Source organism: Semicossyphus pulcher, unplaced genomic scaffold, assembly GCF_022749685.1.
Source record: "Semicossyphus pulcher isolate SPU_LCO1_2020_fin unplaced genomic scaffold, fSemPul1.0.p SCAF_16, whole genome shotgun sequence".
Classification (NCBI taxonomy): Eukaryota; Metazoa; Chordata; class Actinopteri; order Labriformes; family Labridae; genus Semicossyphus; species Semicossyphus pulcher.
The window spans coordinates 2,164,929-2,173,531 of NW_027211670.1; positions in this window are offsets into that span (position 1 = coordinate 2,164,929).

Genomic DNA, 8,603 nt, shown 5'->3' on the forward strand with positions numbered 1-8,603 from the left:
CGTTGGGGTTCGGTTCAACAAAAGGTTTCATTTGTGGGACTTCTGTCGTCATGGTTGAAGTCCTTGGTTAAGGTCGGGGAACCATTGAAGAAATATTGACCGTTGGAAGCGAACAGGAAACAAACAGCAGTCTCCCATGGCAAAGATTCATGTTTTGTTCACACATCCCTCCGCCCTGACCTCCTCCTCACTAAGGTTTAAGAATATTTACCATATCTACACCTGCCCTTAAAGTGTTTCTCAGGAAAAGATCTTAATTAAATATTTGCACAAATGTCTGAAAGAGTAGTGTGCATTTAGTGTTCCCATTGACACAGTAGGAGAGGTTAACTAGCAGGAGGTCAGGGGAGGTGGGATATGCCACAGAGCAGGGAGGAGGTGATGAGAAAGGTCGAAGGAGGCCACTGCAAGGAAACACGCGTTGTTCAGGGCACGTAACACAAGAGAGAGCAGGAGAAGCCTCTGAGAGGAGGTCCATCCCAACGAGAATCCTTCAGGGCAAACGAGGGATTAAAGCGGACAGCTCTGGACGGGGCTGCGGAGCGTGTGCGCCGTAATTGAATTTCACGCTCGCTGCCTCCTTCTGAAGTCGTGAAGCAAAGCGATCATTTGAAAAGAAAGCTATTAGTCAAGCCCTCTGCTAAGCTCGGAGCTGTAACCAAGGAAATCTGGGATTACCAGTCAGCGGGCTGAGGTGTTCTCCGTCAAAACACTAGTGTCACGATGAGCCGCGGGAATGGAGCGACAGCAGCAGTGCATTATGGGCTGTGAGGCGGTGATAAACACATCACTTAACCTGTGAATGCTGGAGCTCATGTCTCTGTTTCATACCCTTTAGCTTTGGCTACAGTTCATCCTGGCCTTCTTTGTTTACATGCAGATAGGAAAGCCACATCCAGTGACAGTTAACAGTGCAGCTTCATTCCTGATCAGACACCATCAGATGTAAAACTCCAGGTGTCGCCTCGTTTGAAAAGTGTTTCCTTTAAAACTAAAGGCCCCAGAAGATATTATAAAGCCTTAGATTATATTTTTGGGTGCTAAAGTTGCAACGACAGAAGGCTGTTAAAGGCTGCATTAACATGATTCAGGCAGAGCGTAGGTGACAAACCATGTGTTGATAACATTTGAGTGGATGAGAGCCCTACAGTGTGATCAGGTGAGACCGGCAGAGAATGCTGGCAGTGGTAACTTCCTTTTTCTCATTTTATTGGATTTTTAGAAGCAGGACAGTTACGACATATTTATGTAGTGCAGTTAAGACTTTAAATCCCCCCTCACACTGCCGCCATACGTCTACCCCATCATAACCCTACTGGCCAAATAAGAAAATACATAAATAAACCAATAAATAAAGTAAATAAAAATAAATGTATATAGATAAAATTCATAAATATACAAATACCAATGGTAACTTTCTGTAGAAATATTTTATAACTGGATGTTATTTAGCTCCCTTACACGGGAAGAAAGCACAGAAAAACACAGGTAATGTGGAAAGAAGGGATTGGATAATAATGGTACAATTACACACTGTCTCTTTTTTAGAGACACATTAACCAGCGATGCACCAAGTGGCTGAAAGAGTATACTATACTGCTACATTTCTGTATTAAAGTTGATGTCTCACACTATGTCATTTAATCATGTTGCCAGTTATATAAAATATCCTGATTAAAAAGTAACTGTCCCACTGTGCTGATTTTTGTAATAAACACGTTGCCATGGTTACCTTACACATGCATCCTATGCAAATGAAATAAAATGAAACTTTGTTATTTTCAAACCTGGGCCCTATGTTTACATGTTTTGGTGTCAAAATGATGACAGATGGACTTTTTGTTAAAGAGTAAGATCCTTTGTTTAATCAGTGACAGCAGTTATAGCTCTCTTCTTAGCCACCAGACTTCATTGACAAAAACAGCAATTTTACCTCGCAGAAACCGGGAGTTGCTGATGGTCTACCGCCAGGCATGGACATGCCATCTGGCATACCGGGCAATGCCCGGTGGGCCGACGAACATTTTTGGGCCGGCCCGGGGCTATCATAATTTCACCAAAAAAGTATATAATAAATCATTTTTATCGACCGCGACGGCCCATTGGTTGATTTTCTTGAAGGACATTGGGCTAATCCAATGAAATCTCTCAGCCCTCCTCGGCCCGCCCCTCCCTCGACCTCGACCAAGGTTATCAAATTTTGCCATTTGAGCTGACCGGAGTTGGAGAGAAGTGAGTGGAAATGGATAAACCACAAAAGCGCAAGGGGGGCACAGAAAAGCTACGAGAAAAAATGCTAGAAAGCCTACAAGTGGACACAGCAAAATGTGCCAAACTTACTGATATGTATGGGATTGCAACCACAAGTTTGACTGTGGCAGCCGGTGCAGGGCCAGAGAAGGAAGGAGAATTAGCCATTCAGGGGGATTCGGATTCGGAGGAGGGAGCAGATTGAGGAGGAGGTTAGAATAGCTACTGTCAGCCCGGTAAGAAGTAGCCGAAATGTTAGCAGAATGAAGAGGGACGTTTCATGTAGGGATGGCGGAGGGCTGTTGAGTGTGTGTGTGTGTGTGTGTGTGTGTGTGTGTGTGTGTATGTGTGTGTGTGTGTGTGTGTGTGTGTGTGTGTGTGTGAAGGCAGGGGGGTAGCCTACACACGTAAGCTAGCACGCAGTCAGAAAGACACTGGAATGACACATAAATGATGATAGCCCGTGGAATAAACAATGAAAATATTTTGGGATGTGTGTAATAATAATAAAAATAATAATAATAATAATAGTAATAATGATTTAAAACAGAAAACGTAAAAAAAGTAAGAAAAAGAAAAAAGTTAGAACAGTTAGAAAACAGTTAGAATGAATACAATTTAAAAATGATTAAAAATGATTAGAGACACATCTTCACTAAATAGTATCTGGGGAAATTGTAGGCTAAAAGTGTGCAAATGTTCAACATTGGAAATAATTACAAGACAAATTTTATTCAGTCAGACTTAAAACATGCATAATAATATTAGCCTGTAGAGTTTTGTGCACGACCTCGTCCTTGCTGGTTTGGAGGTGGTCACCCTAGAGTGTGTGTGTGCGTGTGTGTGTGTGTGTGTGCGTGTGAGAATTTCCTTTATAGCCTTTGTTTTCAAATAATGCTATGAGTAGACTTGGTGTCCAACTTACAGTGTTATTTTAGCTTGCCAAAAGTTACAGTTTGCAGGTGTAACAGCTTACAGTTATTATCTATAATCTACTAGCAGTGTTTCTTTGACATCCACTTTCACTTCAAGATGGGAATTGTGACACTGTGGCCATCTGTCCCAAGATGAAAGTCCCTGTGAGTAGTGAAAGAGCGTATACATTTTTTAACATGGTTACTCTCTTCCATGTAGGCTGCTGAGCTTAATTTTGATTTTTGAAACAACACAATGTGCAGATATTTCCTCTGGTATGTTGTGTGCCTTCGCATATCGTATAAATAATCATGGTGGGCCACCATGGACAAAAATGCCAGGGCCATTTTTTGGTCCCAGTCCAGCCCTGTCTACCGCTGCCTCGAATGGGTTAGTTCGCTTCCAAACTAACATGTGTTACAACGTGTAACGAGGCAGCAGTGCTGCGTTCTGGGAGGTAAAATTACTGTTTTTGTCAATGGAGTCTGGTGGCTTTGAAGAGAGCGATGTAACGGCTGTTTCCGGTTAAACAAAAAACCTCCTTCAGTCTGTGTCAAAGGTCGTCTTTCCTCTGAACTCTCTTCTGTCCGAGTCATGGTTCACTCACGTTCTGCGTCGGGTTAGTTGTTGCAGCTCTCCTTCTTTGCTGTTTTGTTGTGATGCATGATACTTTGATCTGATTGGCCTGTTTTTTGATGCGATGCATTTGACTGGCATCTGGTTCAAGTCAGTGTATCTTTCTCACAATATCTGTGTACAAATTTTACACAGTAACAGATGGATGAACAAATGTAACGCATTACAACATTTAAAACATACTGAAGTAAAAGTAAAATTACTGACTCTGAAAAAAGTACAAGTACACAAAAAAGCTACTCAATTAGAGTAACGTGAGGACTTCAGACAGTTCATTGAACTTTAGAATATACTTATATTATATACTATGAAAATACAAGACAAGACCCCTCGACTTCACACTGGGGTTCTGCATTACCCAGTCGAGGTTTATCTCCACTATAACTACCCGTTCCTGTGTATTATCCCTTAATTATGATATTAAATATCAACAAGTTCTCTTGACTTCACTTTAAACCATTCAAATAAAGCGGTGAAGTTAGAACAGTAAAAAGGAATGTCTGCTTGGAGCTTACAGAGAAAACATTCACACTTTATGAGTTGCAGATGTTCAACATTAATTAACTGGCTGTTAATGAACCCGTCACAGTTTCATGAACTTATTTCAACATCATGTCAGACTAAGAATCGAGAGGACAGTGCCCACAAGTGACACTCGAGGGTTTCCTACAGAGTCTCATTCTGAAGCATTGGGCAGCTAACCAGGCTGCGATGAAGCTCAATAATCATTATCATTTCCAGTCAATACTGTTTGTAGCAATGTGACTATTCTGTTTATGAGAGTTTGTCTTTGTAATTCTTCTCTAAAACAATATTTTTTATTGTTTTCTAAACTGAAACAGGTGATTGACAGGTCCGAGAGCGGAGAAAAAACACCAGAATGAAACAATTATTCTTCTATTTACAATCATCAGCGTGTTTCTCCCTCTCTGGTTCAACCTGACAAACAGCTGCAGCTCGCCCACTCTGAATCCTGACTGACGTGTGTTGAATGAAGCCCGGAGCTCTCATGAAGTGGAGCGATGCTGTTTATGATGCCGAATCAGAGAAAATAAACTGTGTGAGGGCTCATTAATCAAAGACAGGACTGTTGCTTTTCACTTCCATTGTCCCAGAACCTCCGGCAGCCTGAGCACGTTGTTTCATGGCAGCTTGGACACAGTTTTATGTTAATGTGTTTTTATAGGAGCTGGCATTTTGATCAGCTGAGGACCTGCAGTACGCTACCCGAAATTACATTTCAACCTGGGGATGTCTTGAACATCTTTTTCCCATGGACGATATGAACAGGAATGTTGGGAAAAATTCAGGGCAGATAAAGTAATGAATAAAATAAAACTTTAAAAACGTTTTTAACTAAATTCAAGATTTAGCTTCTTATTAAAGCTGTAGTAGGTAACATTATTAAAACTAACTTTTGTCATATTTGCTTAAACTGTTACTTTAAACATGCAGCAGTACATGAGAGAGGTAATCTGTGAAAAAAATCATGTTCCTCTGGCTCCTCCTACTGCTCCTAATGGCATTTGTAAGAACCCAACGCTCCCGAAACACAACAACCAATCAGAGCCGAGCAGTCTCTCAGGCTGCTGTCAATCACACGCTGCGCAGCACCACTCCTCCACGCATGCTCACTCGGTCGACCTCAAGTTCTTCAGTTAAACCGAAGAAGAGAAATGAGGAGAAGCAAGCTAAGAAGAAAGAGTTGGACCGAGACAGAAATGAAAGCAGAGTAAACATTAGAGCGGCATCTCCGAGGAGGAGAGAGCTACGGAAGCTGAGAGGTTAAAAAAGTGATGCTGAATTAAGTTGAAGTTTTTTCAACTCGAGGCGCTCTGCAAAGCTCTGCAGCAGTGCGTCCCTCTCATTGAAAACAATGACAAAAAAGCCCCAGCTGCTAAAACACGTTCTGTCTGATCGGGCCCTTAGACAGGTAATTACCCCAGCTCCATTTCTGCTGTATTTGTTTCACATTGCTAAGTTGTCTGCGGTTACTGTGACGCTGTGTTACGTTGGTGTTGCAGTTGGGCTAACGTTAGCTTGTTCCCGCTGCTGCTGCTTGTTTCATGGCGGTGTGGCTGAAAATATCTCTGTGAAGTGTCCAGGCAGTGTGACCGTTTCGGACTTTCTCCTGATAGTTCTGTGTGCCTCTGCTCTCACGGCTAAATGTTCACAACATCAGTGAGTTACTGCTTAGTTGGCGCTGTTTCTCTGTTAGCAAACTAAGTGCTGCTGGTTTTGCTAAATAGAATTAGCTGTAGATTACCGTTCACAGCAAAAACACTGATTTCTGCTGGAATGATGTGTATCTGCTTCGATAGTGTTGGTGGTATTGTAACCCTGGATGATGTCTCCTTATCCCTTATAAGTTATGTCCTATCCAGTCTCTGCGTTGTGTTATTTTATTTGTTAAGTTGAAGTGCAGAATAAGTGTAGGAGTCGTTCTTTTCTTGCAGTAGAGCAGTGCAGTGTCTCTCCCTCTTTATTTCAGCTCATCACCTTACAGAATGGAAACAGAGTTGTGTTAAACAAAATAAAACAAATGTCCACACTCTTATAGACATTCATTCACCATGGACCGAGACTATTTCACTGGATTTTTCCAGGCAAGTAAATAAAACTTCCTGAAATAAAATAAAAATTCATTAAACTAATACGTGTAACATAAATATGGTGGTTAGCTAACTTTCTAATGTGAGACAAATTCCCTTGATGCTGTGTCATTAAAGCCTCTCAGCGTTTAGATTTCCCGACTTCCCTGAATGCATCATAAATGATGGCTCCGCCCTCCATCTCATGTTAAAGTAGTTTTCTTCTCCTCTTGTGGACAGACCTGACAAAGCCTCATGTTGACTTGTTCCTAATCTGCATCATGATGTTGTTATTTCAGCAAACTGAAAATCTGTTTCTGTTTGGGCTTCATCCCGCTGAAGTAAGCCAGAGTGCAGCCTCTGTGTAACTTACTGTTACAGTGAAACTGAGACTCAGCACAGACAGATGAACGGGCGCTCCCCTGGGGGATGGGATGAACCAAAAGATGACAGCGTTTATTTAGCAGACATATCTGGAGGGAGAATTTACCTTCACTTTGATCTGAACACACGGTCGCTTCTCAAGCTGATCACTGGACTTGCTAAATGCTAAACCGGGGAGGAGCTCAAAGTTTTTATAACATTGAAGTGAACAAACAGGAGAATAAATTAATGCTCGACAAAACCAAACTGTTGCAGTAAAAACAAAACATGCACCAAACAGCAAGAACAGGTTTATGCTCAGAACAAAGAAAAAAAGGAAGGCATAAGAACAACAACATATGTAAAAGAAAAGAATAAAACAAAGATCAAGATATAGTCCCAGTTTTCTTTTTTTATAATCCTTGATTAAAAAAATATTGTTTATTAAAATGTCCTTGGTGCTCCTGGTTCAGAGGTTTAAGACAGAAAGGGTTCAATAAAGGTTATTATTCAGATGATTAGATTATAATCTGATTATATTCTAATCAGTGTTACTTACAAATATGACCAAAATAATAACATAGACAAATTAAAGTCGCCTGGAAACATCTTATAACAGAGGTTTTATTAGAATAAGATAAATCTAAGCTTTCCTGCTGGATTTATCCGTTTGAAGCCACAGTAAGCACTTCTCCTCTGTGTGTGTGTGTGTGTGTGTGTGTGTGTGTGTGTGTGTGTGTGTGTGTGTGTGTGTGTCATGTGAAGGCCCTCTGTGTTTATAGGACCAGTGAGCAGCGATCCACAGTGTAAGCATGGATACTGGTGTGGGGTCATACTGGTGCTGCACATTCAGCAGCAGGAAACAAACAGTGAGAAACCTCAGCTTTCTAATTGGCTGCTAATTAAAGCTGAGCGTGACCTGCAGAAGTTTTTTGTGCTGAGAGAGACTGATGAAGAGAGGCTGAGACATTATCACCTGAAACACAAAGTTTAGCTGATTGTAGGGAAGTAAATGAATGCTACAAATATGAAAACACTTTAACAAAGACATGAATAGATAAAAACTTAACCCCCCCCAGCATTGCACGTAAGGCATCAAAATACGTCTAGAGTTGCCTTGTGGGTGATGTATGCATGTGACGTACTCTAACAGGTTTGTTCTGTCAAGTGAGTCTCTCCTGTGTGTGAGTAAAAAAACAAAGTAGGAGGACGTAGTGTAAACACAGTGAAGCTAATGTTTTTATGGTTCAGGTAAAGTGGTTAAGCTCCTGTTTTATTCAGCCTGACCATGACGTCTCACAACCATTCTACACTAGTTAGTTTGTTAGCAATTTAGCAACAAACTAGCTAGCTACAAGCAGTGTTTAATAGTGATACAGCTAGGCGAATCGACCTCAAGAAATGACAGCTCTACCATCTGCATTAGCAAGTTGGCAGATATAAATATTTAAATATGTAAACAAGTGAGCAGCTATGAGCTAGGCTAAAGCTAACTGAATCAACCTGCAGAAACCTCAGGGCTCTCAATTATTTAAATCTCAACTATGTTAGCTAGTTAGCTGCTATAAGCCAGGCTAAAGCTAAGTAAATCCACCTGTAGAAACCGGAGGTATCTTAGCTATGTTAGCTAGTTATCAGTTAAGAGCCAGGTTAAAAATAACTAGTCAACCTTAAGAACAATGGTCTCCCAACTATGTAAGCTAGTTAGAAGCTACAAGTAAGGCTAAAGCTAACTGAATGAGCCTTAAACCAGAGGTCTCTCAACTACTTAAGCTAGTTAGCTGCTTTGATCCAGGCTAAAGCTAACTTATTCAGCCCAAAGAAACCAGAGATTTAGTTAGTAGATAA